Source organism: Lathamus discolor, chromosome 10, assembly GCF_037157495.1.
Source record: "Lathamus discolor isolate bLatDis1 chromosome 10, bLatDis1.hap1, whole genome shotgun sequence".
Lineage (NCBI taxonomy): Eukaryota > Metazoa > Chordata > Aves > Psittaciformes > Psittacidae > Lathamus > Lathamus discolor.
Genome location: NC_088893.1, coordinates 5313494 through 5331349, shown reverse-complemented (window position 1 = coordinate 5331349; position 17856 = coordinate 5313494). Strand labels below are relative to the sequence as shown.

The 17856-nt window shown below is 45.7% G+C and overlaps 2 long non-coding RNA genes across 2 annotated transcripts; both read left to right on the top strand.

Moving 5' to 3' along the window:
* Positions 1-280: 280 nt before the first annotated feature.
* Positions 281-8954, top strand: LOC136020204 (uncharacterized). Its single transcript, XR_010615242.1, has 3 exons — positions 281-341; positions 1603-1706; positions 8882-8954. It is a non-coding gene; the product is annotated as an uncharacterized LOC136020204 (long non-coding RNA).
* A 20-nt stretch (positions 8955-8974) lies between these two features.
* Positions 8975-16674, top strand: LOC136020203 (uncharacterized). The gene is made up of 3 exons (XR_010615241.1): positions 8975-9010; positions 12862-12916; positions 16645-16674. It is a non-coding gene; the product is annotated as an uncharacterized LOC136020203 (long non-coding RNA).
* Positions 16675-17856: the final 1182 nt, after the last annotated feature.

Below are 17856 nucleotides of genomic sequence, written 5' to 3'. Positions count from 1 at the left end.
CTTTTTTCTTGGAAAATGCTTTAAAAAGAATATGAAGAAACACATTAGGATACTGCTCGGTTTTCCTTTAAAAATCCAGTAATTGGGTTATCATGTTCTGCATTCAGAATTTGTGTGTCAAATTTTCAATGTCCTTTATATCATAGAATTACTTGATGAAGTTGGCCTATCTTTTCCTGGTTAATGAACTGTGTACACATCTCTGCCTGTTTCTCAGGTGTGTTTGTTGCTGATGGGGCAAATGGCCGTGTCTCCAAGTGGGCTGTGACCAAGCACTGAACCATGAAGACATGATCCCAAGATGAGGCACTTGGTGTTTCTGAGAATGAACTGAAACCTAAGTAAGTACCACCGTGCTTAGCCCTCTGTGAGGGCTAGACCTGCACCCTCGCAACAAATCATCCTTCAGTTTCCTGTGTGCCAGCAGGTTCCTGTTGCTAGAAAATTTGCAGTATGTTTTGTGCTTTCCAGTTGCTGTTAAAATGCTTTGAGTTTTGTCCTCTGAATTGGGCACAAAGATCTTGCTGAACTAAGAGCAAGGGCAGCATCTGCTTGGAGCAGCAATACTGGCTGCTAATGAAACTTTAGAGCGAAAAGGAAAGTGATTGCCCTTCATTGCCAAGCCATTTCCAAAGGCTCTGCAATCCTCTCTGCTCCCCACACGCTTCACTCTGCCGGGGTTTTCCCAGACCCACTGTGTGTTCACTGTGGGTGAACTGATTCACCCTCTCCATTGCTGGGCCACCTAAACGTTTCCAAAGGAAGGCAAGAAACCAGGTCAGCAGAGTGAAAGTAATCAAGGGAAAAAAACACATATTCTTGTACTGGGAGAAAAGTTAGAAAAAAAATGAATTAAAAAAGAAAGCATCCAGAGAGTGGATTTGAAAACCTCCGTCTGAGAGCTGCAGGGTGTTCGGTGCCTGACATCCCAACGGCTCGACGACAAAAGCAAAGCTAGTGGTATGGGCTCTGAAAATCCCACATCTGAGCTATTCCGGGTTTACTCAAAGAGCTGCTAAAATACAGCTGTGCTCTAATTTCATCTGTCCATTGAGCTACGTGGGAGCAGTGGCACTTGAGACAGAAGCTAAGGTGTCGTGGAAGAGATGTCCAAATACTCTCTAGTAGAAAGCAGGGGCGTGGCCTCCCTCACCAGCCTGAATGGAGGCCGTCACTCCAGCCCTGCATCCCTAGGCTGGTCTGCAGGACTCTCTGGGGAGTATCTGGAGGTTTGCATAGACCAACCTGACCAGCAGAAACCTCTTGAACTGATGAGAGTTTCCTTTCTGTTGCATCACGTTAGCTCAGAGCGTTGACCCCCTGTTCCTTTCCAGATTTTGTTTTTCAGGGTAGCTGTCCACAGGGTTGGTGATGTGTGGCTCACAGCGGTTCCTGATCAAAAAATGTGGACATTCAAGCCAAAAGAGTTTCAGACTGAACTCCACAAGCATTTATTGGCTCCTTTAGGACTGTGCTACAGCCTGCAGTGAGTACCCACGAGCACAGCTAGCTGATCCTGCCACCAGCATCCTGTCCAGCTGGGGTGATCGAAGCCACAGCAAACAAACTGCGCGCAGATTCATTTCACTCTCATTTTTGCAGCTCGAGCCAACTGGGAATGTAAAACCACACTGACCAAGGGAGGGTGGGGAAATTGCCAGTGAATGCAGAAAGAAGAAAAGGAAGGAAAATGTGGAAAGCAGGAGGTAAGAAAATGAACATTGTTTATTTCATAGAATCATAAAATGGTTTATGTTGGGAGGGACCTTAAAGCTCACCCAGTTCCAACCCCTGCCACGGGCAGGGACCCCTTCCCCTAGAGCAGCTTGCTCCAAGCCCCTGTGTCCAACCTGGCCTTGAACACTGCCAGGGATGGGGCAGCCACAGTTTCTCTGGGCACCCTGTGCCAGCGCCTCAGCACCCTCACAGGGAAGAGCTTCTGCCTAAGAGCTCATCTCAATCTCCCTCCGATCAGTTTAAAACCATTTAATACTCAGCATACTGATTTGGGTCAGGCCTTGCAAAGTGGTCAAATGTCTTCTGGAAGAAGGAGTAAGGAAGACCTCAGATCAGTCCTTGGGTGGGGATTAGCTGAAGTAATTGTTTGGCAGAGACGCCAGGTGTGTGCAAAAGTTAAAACTCACCTGTCAATGCCATTTTGAGGGGTTGGTTCAACCTGTGGTAGGGTATGGTGCCAACGAGGAAACTGCAATTCATGCGGAGGTTCAGATGAGGAAGGAAACTACAAACATCCAAAATGCCTTTCCCCCAAATTGTAAGAGTGTTCAGACCCAAAGGCTGGTTTTGACTCAATGAAGGTAAACTTAGTCCTCTAGAGGGCATGGTTACACTGATTATATATTTAATAATTAACTAGTATTACCTTGGCTATGTGTCACTTTCACTGGTGTAAATCAGGAATCAACGGACTAACACAGGTGGAGTTGCCTTGTCTTTAAACCTTGTTTTAGGGTTTTCCACGTAATCTCTCTTCTTGAGGAAGCTGGTATGGTATGGGCCAGAAGGTCGGGGTTTGCTCGTTGGGGAAGCTTTCCAAGAGGTAGCTGTTAATTCTTTCCTTTGTACCAGAATCCAGTGTGAAAATCAGGGGATCAGTTTTTCCCATGTATTTATGTTCCTGCTTTGGTTAATCCCAGCAGCTCTTGGTAGCGGCGTGGGCTGCACCATCTGAATAGTAGCACAATATGGGGTTAGTGTTCATCCTTTCATAAAGCATGGCAGCAATTACTTGTGTTTGGGCAATCTGGTGGCTGAACTTATTCAGACAAATTTCAAAGTTAAGAGCCTTGTGCAGATGCAAATATGGTCACCATGTGCCTTACTGCCTGCCTTTCCCTGGTGTGCAAACAGAGCAGAGGTTTGAATCCAGGGCCTCTTGGTGCAAAGGAAGATGCTCCACTTGCTGATCCAAAAATCCACCTCCTCCACAGAAGCAGCAGGAACTGTGCAAAGCCCTTTTAATCTGGAAGCCACGTCTTTGTAGAGCTTACACAAGGTTCACTTGTCTGTAATGCAAACACCTGCGTTTTATTCACTTTTACAATATTTAAATCCCCTTATAAAATAAACGGCTACTTGCTGGAACGTTACCCGGGCTGTATGTCCAAGGTCTGATGAATTTCAAAGCTATTTTCTAAGATGCATTGGAGAAGGAGAAGGACTGGAAAGAGCCATCAGCTAGTGTTACAAATAAAGAAGTATCAGTCTAATTTTTGTGGCTTCCTGCAGCTTCTGAGTACATTCCACACAAATAACATGTTAAGATTTCTTGCTTGAGTCATTCGTAGTGCCAAACCAGCACCTAGGAACTGAGAAGTGCTCCACTTTGTTATCATCACTGAACTGTGCTGCACAGTGTATCCCTTTACTTCTTTTCTTCAGTTACTCTTGGAAGTCGTACTTAGCCATCGCATCCTCCTTGTCCTTGACCATGATGATTATGGCCTTATATTCATTCCATTTGCTTACAAGAAAATAAGTAATCCATGTTGCCTTTTTTTGAGTTCTTCCTCACGGCTGAAGAAGTGGTGTTGTTAGCTGGTTTAAAAGATATCTGCCTGTGGGTGAACCAGGTTCCTTAGGTTGAATCTATGCTTCCGATTTCCACATGGAGCTTCCAAGGGCTGAACTGCCCTTCCCTTGAACTGACCCTGCACACCAACCTTAGGCAAAGCCAGTATGATCTGCTGCCTCACACAACTTCGTCACTAGTGGCTTTGCAGGAACATCACAGTCTAGAAGAGAGTCTAGTCCCAGAAATGTGATGCTGACCTGATGGTCCAGCCTTGCTCTGAAAATGGATTGTGATGTTCTGGAGTGATACTGTAGCTTAGTTTCTATAAAGATTAGAATTTACTAGATGTACCCAGTGAAACTTTGATTCTCTGTTATAGGGTGAAAGCCAGGCAAAGCTGTCCTTCAAAACAGAGCAAAAAAACCAATGTAACTTTCTCTTCTCCCTTTCATCTTCATTTTCAGCTGATACTTGAATTTAATAGCAGCAAGGGTTTCCTGCTAGAACTAAGCTCATGCAGCTCTTCAGTTGATTTCTTTGTGCTCTTCTGCTTGTCTCTTCAAGTCCACTTGCTCTGTCTGATCTTACTTCACAAGTTCTGGGGGCAGATGTGTTCTGTGTTTAAATCAGCAGGTCCCTGGCCTTAGACACCTCAACTCTAATGCTATTATCAGCATTAAAACTAACACTAGAAACTCGTTCTGCAAAGCAAACTCAAGCTGCAGTTACATGGCCAGAGGTACTCGGATTAGCTCGCTTAGAACTGCTCCAGATACCTCAGTGTTATGCTGCAGTCTGCGGTGTAGACATCCCTTGACACCTCTGTGGGCTGGACGAACTTGCATAACTTTTTGCAGCATACATGAAAATGCAGCAAGAAGGCCATTAGAGAGGAAAGAGGGGGTTGGAACAGGGTTGTGTTGGCTTCAGCGCCGGACATGCCGTCTCAGATCATTGTTACTGCAACCATTTCATTCTAATTCATCCATGTCAACCCGTTTTAGGACTTTTCAGCATTTCACTCTTGCCATCATGCTGAAGAAGGCTTTGGCCATGCTTCATTATGCTTGGCTGGTGTCGCCGAAGGAGTGAGTGACACCGTTATCCAAGTCTGTCTCTCCACCACAGTGCAGACAGCCAAGCACTGTTGGCCCCAGTGGATATTGCTCAGCAGATCTTTGTCAGGCTTGTACAAACAAGATACGTTACCATTGACCTACCAGCTAAAAGTTCATGCCTCTGACTCCAGGATACTTCTTGTCTTGGTGTCATTTGTTCATTGAAATAAGTAGTTATTGTAAGATTATCACATTAACAGGGATTTTGTTTGCTTGTTTTAGGAAGAATGGCATTTTTCTTGCTATCATATGCTGGGTAGGTAGTTTATTCTTTTGCTTTCTATTCCAGTGTGGGTTTGGGTTCATGAAAATGAGAGAATCTAAGCCTCAAGCAGAGCCAACTGCTTCACAAAGCTCCCCAAGTCATTGCCAATTTAATTCATTGTTGGCCGGTGGGGCTCAGGCTTCTTTTAAGTGAAAGGTGCCAATCATGCAGGGTTATACAGTGGTTTTGAAGAAAGCCAACTCACCTGCTTGCTGGAGACTTGAATCAAGCCACCAGGTACATTTTCACTTATGTCTAGAAATGAACCAAACCCAGAGTCCTGATCTGGCTGTCACAGTCTGATTCTGATGGACTCTATGGCTTCTTTACTTAGAGCCATAGAACTGTGAGGAGATCAAAGAGTAACTTGAGATTAGACCTCTGAGGCACGACAGAACATCCACTTTGTGGTTCAGAGCCACCACAGAGCACGGCCTATCAGACTTCTCACTCTCTAGACAAACTCATTTACAAATTTTCTTCTGATCTACTTTTGATGACTTCAGGGCTTTTACTTTCCATTTCCTCAGTTCCCAGATCCATCCTAGATCAGTTCAGGCACTGCACATCAAAACTGATGGTGATCCATCTTGTTTTCACACCACTTTCTTTACATGTAGAACAGTGTGCATTTTGGATCTGACATCTGAAATGGCTCCTTCTCTTCATATTTCTTGCCTGAGTCCAGAGGAGTTGGCTGTGCTGGAACTGCAAGGAGGAAGGTTAAACTTCATCAAGCCTTTTTTTAAAGAGCATTTAAGAACTAGCATTTGCTATAGGGGCTGGTAAACAGACCCGTGCATGTCATTTCACCCTCTGCATCTCAGGTTCAGATCTAAGAATGAACAAAACTTCATCTTTCTAAGACAGAGGCACTACATACTGTCCAGTCTAGTGCATTAAATCATTTCACAGGACATCTTGAGGATCAGGTCACCTTTCTAGAAGCACCATGAGAAAACATAGACCTTTTCACAAGGTGGGTTGTCTTAAAGTCACAGAATCACAGAATCCTAGAATGGTTCAGGTTGGAAGAGACCTTAAAGCTCATCCAGCTCCAACCCCTGCCACGGGCAGGGACCCCTTCCACTGGAGCAGCTTGCTCCAAGCCCTGTGTCCAACCTGGCCTTGAGCACAGCTGGGGATGGGGCAGCCACAGCTTCTCTGGGCACCCTGTGCCAGGCCTGCAGTCTAAACATTCTGTGATCCATCAGCAAGTGGTGGCAAGCAGACACCCGGCGCAGCGTTGAGAGGTGATAACCATCCTGTGAAAAACGAATTTCCAAAGTGAAATGTGACTTCACCAAGTGAAAGGATGCGCACAGAGGTTCCCTGGGAAGGGAGCTCAGGCATGTGGCTGTAGGTCTGTGGCACTGTAGCACTTCCGAGTTGAAACTATTTTTACTATGAAATTATTATTACTGTGTTTTCACATTTCCTTTCAAGTTCCTAATTACTAACAGCCAGACCAAACTGCTAGGAAGCCCTGAGTGTCTCTGTCCATCCACAGCGTAGCAGCACTGCCAAGCGATATTCCGTTACACTACTTAGGGCAAACTATTTTCTATCCCTTCAATGTATTTCTAGTTTTATATGTTCCTTTTGAACCTGTTTTTTGCTTCTTTCTTCCTCAGTGACTTTACCTCTGTGGAGCCCTTTGCCGTCACAGATCAAGGGCTAATTTTTTCAGGTCTGTTTGTGGGAATTAAGGTAAATAAGTGGGTATTCGCATAAATCATGTATCTTCAGAGCTCAGTGGAAGGACATACATTTCCATTGCCTCTGGAGAGATTTTTAGCCTTAGCTTCTTGATAAATCAATTACATTTCCTTTTGCTGACAAAAGTGAGAATAGCACTGTTTGCCAACTCATTGCATCCACATTTTGCATGGGATGCTGGGAATGTGGCTGCCTTAATTGCATTCCCCAGGGAGTCCATCCTGAACACCTTGACTTACCCACATTCCCACTGACTTCAGTGGCAGCTTGAGCTGTGAAATGCCAACAGCAAGCACCAGCATGAAGGAAAGTAGCAGACATGGAGTGCACTCTGCAGCAGAAGGAGAATTGAGTCCTGGGAGAGGTCCAGTTCCTCAGTGCTTCCACAGGCAAATGTGTGCCCAGTTCCCTTCAGCCCTAACACATGGGCTCCACTCCCTTTTCAACCTCTCCCTGCTTAGAAATACAACTGACTATCAGGAGAGGAGAAGCTTACTTTCACATGAAATGGAAAGGACCTGAGTGCAGAGTAAGGACAGAGAGCGTGAAGCAAGGCATGCTGCCTCCAAAAGGAGTAAAAAAAATACAGATGTAGCAACAGGTGTTCAGGATATGTCTTTCCCACCTTACATCTCTGTCCAAGCTAATCCACATTTGAGGACACAAAATACTGTAAGCATTCCTCCTTCTCCCAATACAACTGCATTCATTCTTCCATCCCACAGCTTTCAGCACCAGGCATATTCCATCCACACAGAGCATAGCTTGCATACCTCTTCAACCACAAACACACATCCTACTCATAGTCTTCCATGCTTGCAAGTGCAGAGCAAGTGGAGGATATTATATTGCACTTAGATATTGGCTGTTGCTCCAAAGTATGTTTGTTAAGCAGGAGATCCTCTTTATCTCTGCATGTCTTCTCAGTCACAGGAGTCCAGACTGTACTGAATTGCTCCCTCCTCATCAAAAATAATCTAAGAAATCAAGGGAGAAACTGTGACTAGACACTTTTCAGTCACATAAAAATGAGTGTCACCTTCAGGAGGAAGGAATCTGTCTGATCACATATAGGTCTAGCCCACAGGTGGCTGTACTCACTGAATTATGAGTGCTTCTGAGACAAAAGGCAAGTGGCAGTGTTTGCTTTAGACCATCTGGTATGTTTGGGCTCCTAGTCCTGATCAGGTGTATTAAATGAAAATGCTCAACAATTCATATGTCTAACAGTAAATCCCGACTATGATTCGGGGTTTTGCTCCCTTCCCGGCAGACAGACGCACAGGTGTGTATTGCAGCATAAATATCTTTTGTGGTCACAAGATACTGCAAAATAGTTACCAAAAGGACATGCCAGGTAAGGAATTGCAGCCTCCACAGTGTTGAGAGAGGTAGAAGGCTCCATAGGACCTTCACTTTCTTACCATGGTACTAAAGTCTTCCAGGAGGCTGTGAGATGGCTAATGCCTCTTCTCATGCCATACCTTCACACTGCAATGGCACTATTGACTCTGACCTTCAAAGTGTCCAAGACTCTTCTTGCTTGCTTGCTCCTGGCTTCACACCAGTAGGATTTTGCAGCATTTATGGCTACAGTATATCCCAGAAAAGCCATCTGGAGGCCTAGGCCCATGGGAATGCTGACTGCCAGTTGTGCCAATTTGCTTGTTTAAAGGGACACACTGCTGTCAGCCACTTCCAGATCCTACCTAATCAAGCAAATGAGGATACATTCGTACTTGGCTGGATGGGATAGTGAAGAAAGGGATGTTTCTATTCTGAGTCATGTTTCTGCAATTCTGTATGATCTAACAAAAGCCCCTTTTGTTAGGCTCCCAAGGATGGGAGAGTTCTGCTGGTATCCCACTCCTCCATCACACACTCTCTCCAAGAGACTTATCCACAGCTCTCACTTCAGTCTTCACTGGGTCTGAAGGGGTCCAAAGTAAAAAGAAGGAAAAAGAATTAACTTGGCGTGTGTGGAAATCCTGCTCTGGAGTTTGCCCCTGCTGCCAGATGTGGAAGGGGCTGGCAGTGGCAGGAGGGCTGCAAGTTTTGGACTTGAGCAGATGTTTAATTCCTATTGACTGATATTTTGTGGGCAGCTCTGAAACGGTTCACACATCGTCCAAACCTTCTCGCCCATTCCCTTGGCATCCAGCTCTGCTGCTGAGGGGTCTAAAGCCGGGCTGGAAGTGTGCAGCCAGGGAGCCTCACCATTAATTTTACCATTTCACCCTGCAGATCTGACCTCTTTAAGAGTGATTTGATGTTTCTTTAAGCAACACCCCGTCTCTATGAAGGAATGCCAACAGAGGAGAAGTTTCAAGCTTGCTATTTTTATTTAAGCTGTTGGAACAGTATGGACATAATGTAAGTAACTGGACCAGCCAACAGGGTGTCTGTCAGTCAGTGACTCACTCTTCAGATCAGACAGATGCAAGCCCATATAAACAGGTTCAGCCCAAAAGTCACGATAATAAATAATTTATTTTCATCCATTTCAAAACACCAGATACAGTAAAGGGAGTGTTTTCCTTGGAAGGAGGTGTTACTGGTCGGCTGTGTTTGCTTCTCGCCCCAGCAATAACATGTTCTGAATGAGTGGAGGGAGATTCCGACCACCATTCTGCCAGAGCCTGCTTGATTCTTGGTTGAAGGCTGCCGAGTCTTAGGAAATGACTCTGATAGAAATGAATGCTCTGTTTGGAGGTACGTGGCATCTTCAGGTTTGCACTCCAGTACTTGGAGCACCAGAGGGATCGAGGCAGCCTGGTGGGCATCTGGAGAAAGCTGACTTTTAAGGTGTGTTTTTCTCATCATTGTGGGCTTGCTGAGTCATGCACAGCAAGTGGAACATGTCCCAGGATGTTTGAAGATGGCTTTAGGTCACGTGAACTACCAGGTAAAACTGGGAAAAGAAATATGTGGCAAAACATTTGGATGAGGCGTAGAAACATGGAAGCTTGACAGGGAGTACTCTTATGGACGCTGTTCTTCATATGGACGCTGTTCTTCATATGGACACTGTCCTTCATCAGGAGGCCTCTGCTGGATCCAGATGCCACTCTTCTTGCAAAGATGAGGAAGATTAACCAGGGGTCACTCTAAAATACTGTTGCAACAAAAACTGTCCCATTGCCTGCAGTTTGTAAGCTTGGTGATTTGAGATCTGTGCTATCAAAGGATGCCTAGCGGTACCTAAATAGATCACACAGTGATATCAAAGAAGACCTCTTGTTGCTTTGGCCACATCCATGGCACAAGCCCTCTCTTCATTAGGACCCTGCTCTCTAACCCAGCATGGAAGGTGCAGGCTGTGGAGCTCAGGGCTTGGGACTGTCTGGAGGATTGTCTCAGGAAGAAAGTCCTTGGGCAAAGATGAGACTCTTGCCCCTGATCATCTCATGAAGCAGGTCTGTGTGGGATGGGAGCAGTGGAATACTCAAGGTGGGGAGGACAGCAGCTTGCTCCAGGGAGCTGGTGGTCTCACTCAGACATTGCAATATCTTGTTCATAGTCTCACTGCCTGCACACTGAGGAAAATCCAATATAGGAGCAACAATATATGCACAAAACCACAGATAAGGTTACCAAATATTTCAGCTGCTCTGTGTAAGTTGGTTTTGGAACAGAATTCATCAAGAAGCTGGATATGATCTTGTTAGAAGAAAGGAAGAAGAAAGCATGTAGTGTCATAAGCAGCATATTCCAAGCTAAGTGGTCTTCCAGTCTTCTTACCCGTGCACCTAACCTGGAGGACAAAAATATGAACTATCATGCAACTCTCCAGCCAAGAGCTCTGTGTAATGTGGGCATTTAGGAAAACTTACAAATGGATACGTACTTTTAATATGCTCCAGCTGTGCGTGTATTGTATTCACCTGATCAAGGAGAAAATACCAGCTGCTTTTCTCACCCAGCTCCCAGGATAACTTGGCAGATGTTTGCTGCATCTCTGGGTGGACATGCACACAGCCCTATTGGCATATTTGCCTTTATAAACTGAGACATTGCTCTGTCTCCGTTTGAAGATCAGATGCAGTAAGTTTACTGGTAAGAAGTGAAAAGCTTTTTGTAGCTGCAGACTCTGCAAACTCATAGTGGGCTCTGCAAGTCAAAGCTTCTCACGCATTTATTAGTGATAGCAATAAAGGTCCATGGGATTGATAAGCATAGGGATGACTTGTCTTCACTGTATAACCTACAATTATTTGTGAAAGTAACTTTTTATAGAGCTGATGGCTAAGAGGGAGTGCTTTTTAATAGTCATCACTCCCTTGGGTACAACTACACTTCCAACACCTGCAATGGCCAGTGAGCACCTCTGCCAACTAAAACACCTCTCTTCAGAAGAATAACTAATACTTTAGAATAACTATTAGAATAACTAATGCTTCTTTGTAAAGCGGAGGATTAGGTTCATATGTCCTAGAATAAAGCACCCAAATCAGTTTTGTCTAAGGCTTTTGAAAGAGGTGGAAGGGAAGAGAGTGTGGAGCAGGTCCTTCACCGACAGGACAGGAGGGCACTTGCAGACTGGGGCACTGAAAAATAAATAGCACAGCAGGTACAATCACTGACAGATGCTCTTACAAGCCAGGCTCTCAGGCTGGAGGCTCCAAGCTATCAAATACTTTGTCAGTCTCAGCAAGCTGGTAAATAAAGAAAAGGTTCTTGCACATAAATCTTTGGAGCTGATTCTCACAAAGAGTGCTTTCAGCCCGAGCTCCTACTTCAATACTCCACAGCTGGGGGAGAGCACAGTGAGTCTTATTTACGCATCCAGCAGCAGTTTATGACAGGCACCATCTCATCTCAGGGGTCTGACATATACATACACCGCTGTCCAATTCGTAAATTCTTGCATCTCGAAGTTTAATAAGCTCTTCATTTGATTTCTTAATGTTTTTCACAGAAAGTGAACGTTTTTCCTGGCAGAGCAGGGACTGTGAGCTCTTTTATCTGCGCCCCATAAAGGGCTGGGATGTCTCTTTGAGCTTGGCCAATAATTTGAAAGTGATCCAGATTTTGTTTTTCCTGCAGGTTTAATGAAAAGTGAATGTTTTAAGTGGAGGAGTAAGAGGTACATTGAATTTGGAAGTATGACCACAGCAGCAGCAGAGCTGTGGAAAAATTCAAGGAGTTATTAAAATCTTTAAAACTCAATTGTTTAGAAATTAAGCACATAGCTTAAAAATGACTATTGGCACAGCTGGGTGAGTTGCCATTCTCATCATATACTTCATTAAACCTCTGCCATATGTCCAGTCTTAACTGTCCAGTAGTGTCCCCAGGAGCATCCCCTGGTTGCCACTGAATGACCATCTTCACTGTTGCTCATCAGCACTTGACGATGACTTGGTGCTTGATTCTAAATTACTGGAAGCAGAGGTGAGCTTCTGCCGTGAACATTGTTTGGGATAGGTCGGAGTTCTTGGAAAAGAAGGCTGCTGAAGGAGATGATCTTTCTCTCCCATGATACTGCAAGCATCCTAAACTAAGCAGCTTTGAGTTTCTTAAGGCTGAGCTGCTTCTCTCACGCTGGAGGAACAGAAGAACATCTGGTCTTAGCTACTGTTTTTCAACTGGATCATCTTGTGCCTCAGTAAAATGAATGAGAAACACATGCAAGCTATATTTTCAAAAAGTTGTATTTCATTGATGCAACTAAAGTAGTGATTTTCACATGCAATTAGATACACAGATGTAGACAAGCAACAATTTACACACACACTACATTTCCAACGAGGCCCTATGTACATTCCCATATGCTTTACACATGCGAAATATGCACATGGTGAGGAGGCATGGGAAAGTATTTACATGTGCAATTGTATCTTCCCACAGCAATGCCTGGGAATTAGAAAGGACTAAGTTAGACAATATTTTGGATGTAAAATCTGATGACACTTTCAATTCTGTTCTGCAGCCCCCACTATAAATAATGCTATTTATTAATTATGACCTGCTACAACGGCAATTCCCCAGGAGCTTTGCAGATAGTACAGGGACTAAGAGCTCAAATAACCCCCTTGTTTTTGGAGTAGACATCAGTATCCAAAGCCCTTTAGAAATGGACTAAACACAGACATCCCCAAGACATTGATGAAGAGTGAAAAAATGATGAGCAACATCGTACAGCCAACCTAAAACGTACAGGAGATGCAGGTAAAGATCATAGAAAAGCTTTTTTAATTATTTTTTTTTTTATTTTTCAACAGTATCACATCTTGAAGCCTTTTGGAAAACCTGTGAGAATGTTTCTTTACTGAAAAGGTAAAAACCAAAGTACTGTTTTCTGAAAAGCACTACTTCCTAGGAAACAGACTGAGACTTTATAGACCCATAGAATCCCAGACTGGTTTGGGTTGGAAGGGACCTTACTTAAAGCTCATCCAGTTCCAAGCCCCTGCCACAGGCAGGGACACCTTCCACTAGAGCAGCTTGCTCCAAGTTCTATCTAACCTGACCTTTGGGAGGTGAGTGTCTGTGGCCATGTCTTAGCCCTTACCAGTGCTTGCTCTCCTGCAAGGCCCCTCCTAGGCTCTGTGTAGGCTCCCTCAATCTCAGGTCTCCAGGTGATAGGAAATGAACATCAGTCTTTTCTTCCTTCAACATGTGTGAAGGCAGGGTGTAGTGGGGATGAAGGTTTTGTAGGGGTTGCTAATGTAATAATAGGAGCCATTGATGGAAAAACAAAACATATCCCTAAGAAAATTGGTTTTGTCTTCTTATTATTCTATGCAGATGATTGACTCTTTCAAACCCAGATTGGTCTGTGGGATGATCTAGGACGGATCTGTAAGAACCACTGAAAAAATCCAAACCCTAATGACATGAAAAGATTTGTTGGTTTGGGTTGTTTTTCAGCATATGCTGCCAGTGACCGTGGAGCTGCTATGGAGCCAGCACCGCGAACTTGCTCATTGTACTGTAAGTCTTCAGTATTGAGTGGGCTGGGTTGTGGCGCACTGTGATAAGACCGTGCGGTGTCCTGACCTGTGTAGAGATCTGCAGCAACTGTGACCCTCCAGTGGCTGTTAAAATGAGCTGTTAGGCTGCAGAAGCATGCACGGTTTCAGCCATGTAGGGGGATAGCAGTAAGGACCACTGAGGGCAAGACTGTGGTCAGTAATAAGAGCTAATGGTCATCTTCTCAAAGCTGGGAGAAGGAATGGGATGGCCTGAAGAGGGCCCTTGGACAGGAGCTGCCAAAAAAACATAGGAGAGGCTGGGGATGGGTGAGAGCAGGCTTCTGGGCGAGAGGAATGGGGACAAGCGGGGCATGAGGACAGTGGCAACTGGGTTGGAGGGTAGAGGGTCCGTGAGTCACGGCCGCCTGAGTTTCCAGCTGCTGAGTGCTTAGATGTGCAAGTCCTTACAGCAGGAATTACCTGCTCAAACCGTGGCTGAGAGCTTGCAACAGGCTTTTGCTTGTTTTTCTAAACAGATCGTTCATGTGACCCCTTCAGTCCTTGTTTCTGTTAACAGGCCAAACAAGTTCTAAGTGCCAACATACTGAAGAAGTGGAAAAGTTAGTTTATAGAAGGGAAAAAAAGGGGAAGGAAAAGAAAAACAAAACCCAAGTTATTCCCACAATGTTTGCATTCCCATGTTTTAACCACAGTATTCCCAGCACACGGATTTTTATGGTGCATCTGAAAACTAACCACAATGCAAAAGAATAAGGAAAGCAAAGCAGGGATGGAGACATGGAGAGGGAAGCTGGGCAGTGAGGAGCAGGGAATGGCAGCAGTGCCAAGCTTTGCTGCCTGCCTCACACCCCCCTCTCCTGCAGTCCCAGCCAGGACCTTGCTCTGCAGGTGACCCAGGAAGCAGCACATATTAAAGTTGGGGAGAGCTGTAAAATTAAGTTATTTAAGGGGGTTTAGTTCCCTTTTAGCAGGTTGGAATAGCAGGGCATGACCAAAGACAGGACAAAAGCTGGGCTGGTTCAGCCTGGAGACGAAAAGGCTCCGGGGAGACCTTAGAGGAGCTCCCGTGCCTAAAGGGGCTACAAGAAACCTGGAGAGGGGCTTTGGACAAAGGGAATGGCTTTAACCTGCCAGAGGGGAGACTGAGATGAGCTCTTAGGCAGAAGCTGTTCCCTGTGAGGGTGCTGAGGCGCTGGCACAGGGTGCCCAGAGAAGCTGTGGCTGCCCCATCCCTGGCAGTGCTCAAGGCCAGGTTGGGCACAGGGGCTTGGAGCAAGCTGCTCCAGTGGAAGGGGTCCCTGCCCATGGCAGGGGTTGGAACTGGATGAGCTTTAAGGTTCCTTCCAAAACAAAGCAGTCTGGGATTCTGTGATAAGTAGCAGATACCTGCAGAAGGCCTCGAGCCTGTTCAGCTGCTCACAGGCTGAACTCCTGGCTGGCCTCAAGTAAACTCAGAAAGGTATCTGCACTAACACTGAACCATCCTGGTCTGCCCAGGAGCTCCTCGTCTGACTCGGTGTAGTGCGGAACGGTAGCCAAGTGCAATGAAGTGTTTTCTAAGCAACTCTTATTTGTATTCAGGAGCTGAGACTCTCTGGGAAAATTTCCCAAGTTAAATGGAAAACTAATTCCTTTAAGCCACCTGAGCATGACTGACATGACTAATGGTGAGGTGGCTACCTGGAGCCACCACAGCCTGTCCTCTGCTCAGTGTGGCAGCTCAGCAGCAGTGCTTTATGAAATGACTGGGGTTATTATGTGGCTCTCAAACCTCTGCATGAGCCATGGACCAGGGGGAGACTCTCGGCTGGCTGGAAACAGCATCATTTTATCAAAACCAGTCAGGAGGTAGCAGAGTACATCAGCTGTGAGTCAGGGCTGCTGTGTTCTGTGCGGTTCTTCTGTGGCTTTTTGTGTTGCATTAGTTAGGTTGTCACTTGGGGACTCTGATGCCTGTCCCTCATAGGTCTGGATCTATACAGCATGCTTTACTGCAGAGAGCAGAGTACCAACGCAAGCACTCTGTACCATGGTCTAACGCAGCATCAATATGATTTTTGTTACATTGCTGTCAGCCTGGCTTCTGTAAAGATTACAGACCTGCTGGCTTAAGACATTGCATGTCCCCAGCGCAGGAGACAGCCATTGCTGAAAAGGCAGTCAGGACTATCATCCCAATTACAGGGAAGAGAACAGAGCCTTAGATTTTCAATAAAGCAATGCTCCTACAGCTGGGGCTAGGTCATATGCTGCTGGGCATTGAACTAATGTAACCAGGCTTTCAGAAGAGCATCCTGAACCTCCCAGATTTGCATTTTTCTGGTGTAACCTGAGGGAATTGCACAGGTTGGCCCTCTCCACCAGCATTGCTATGTCTCTGTTAGCACAGTGCATTGCATCTGTTGGACAGCTGGATGTCAGGTGGCCTGCTGAAAGCCAGAAGGGACTTTGAGTATATTATATATGTCGTGTGCCCAAGAGCCTGGCTTACATTTTTGCAGGGTAAATTGTCAGTGTATGCTCACATTGAGTAGTACTGTATATGCATCTCGGGTATTAAAGCCCCCAAGTCTATGTGCTAGACAGCAGACTTGCAGTTTGCACTCGCATTTCCATCCCAGGCTAGCTGCACACATGCTTTGGGAGCATGCATCCCAATTCCCTCTGGAATTCCCTGTTAAGAAATACACCAGCTCTAACCATGTTTCACATCATATGATGCTGCCAAGCACCAGGGTTCTGCAGGTTCCTGTTTGGGTGAGGGGAGTCCTGCCTCTGTTGTTGCTCCTGCTGGGGAGAAGTGTTTGAAGGTAGTCAGTGTGATAGCCAGCACCAGCATGTGTATCCCTGCAGCCTGTTTCCCACCACAGCACCCTCTCCAGACACAGTGATAGTAGTAGTCACTGAGCTAACGAAACATTGGCCCCAACAGTGCCCCAGGAGCCACTTCCCTGGGCAGTGAGTCCGTCCCGTGTGATGGAGCTCCTTTGCTCTCCAAGGGTTTTGTCAACACCTCAGTATTATTAAAATGTTGGTTTTAAAGTCAATTTCCTTTTCTTTTCTTTGTAGTTTATAGAGTGTTGCTGAAGACCTTCTCCCAGGCTAAAATGAGGATCAGTTCCAGGTTTGCAGTCATATCAACAGTAGGATGGTGATTTATTTCTAAGGTGCCTGTGTAATTACCCATACCCCACACACACGTCCCATTCACACTGAGTTTCCCTGTAGCTAATGAGTCTTCCCTGAGAGGAAGAGGACTGGTTGGTTCTCTAAACTCCTATGCCTCTAAAATGAACCCAGCCTCTGTGTAACAGTGTCCCAGAAGCTGCTAGGTCTCACTGTAGATGGAAATAGCTCATCTTTCTTAAACTGAACATTGCTGCCAAGTTTTGCCAACAGTATCATGTCAGTGTTCCTTTTGTTTCTGCTGTTTCTGGTTTTGGTCAAGGTGTTTGTGGATTTGTTTTGCCATTATGGGTTCTGCCATCTATACCAGCATATTGTCTGCATGAGGCAGAGTTTGGCCAGCAGTGTGGAACTTACAGCCCCAAAAAGCCACTCCTGAATATTTGCTTATCTGCAGCCGACATGTGCTGATACTGGGAAACGTTTGGAGCAGAGGTTACGTTTTGAAATCACAAAGTGCTGGCTTTGGTACCAAGTTTAAGGTAAGTATCTTTGCCATGCAGGTATGGGATGAGCTTTTTCAACCTAAGACCACCTTTGGATATCTTTGTAGGATTACATTTTAGCATGAGCTACGTGAATATGGGTGCGTCTGTACATTACAGAGAGGTGATGCACAGCAGGACTTACCAGGGTTGCTGGAGGAGGTGTGAGGAACCCTTGAGTAGCCCATTAGAGTCACCAACTCACCAGTCCCATTTGTAGCTTATAGCCCAGCGCAGGGTTGGAAGCCGAAGCTGGCAAGTGGCTGGTGGCAGCAGTGCCCTAGGTCCAGCCGGTGGCCAGCCTGCATGCAGAGCGGCTCAGGGCAGCCTTTGAACTCTGCCTGAAGTGAGCTGTGCATCGGCCCCCAACCTAAATGAGAGCAGCCTGGAGACTGTTCTGAATTACCAGACAGCTGTAGCCCCAGAGGCAGCACACATCTGGTCAGGCTCACATCAGGGGAGCGGTGCTGGAGGTATTACTTTGGCTCTGTCTCACAGCTGGACTTCCCTTTACTGGGATGATCTTCCGATGGCTGCTGATACCAGGATTGGGCTATCAGAGCTGGAAAGTCATTTCCATCTTTGCTTTTCTGGAAATGGTAAAGTGTTG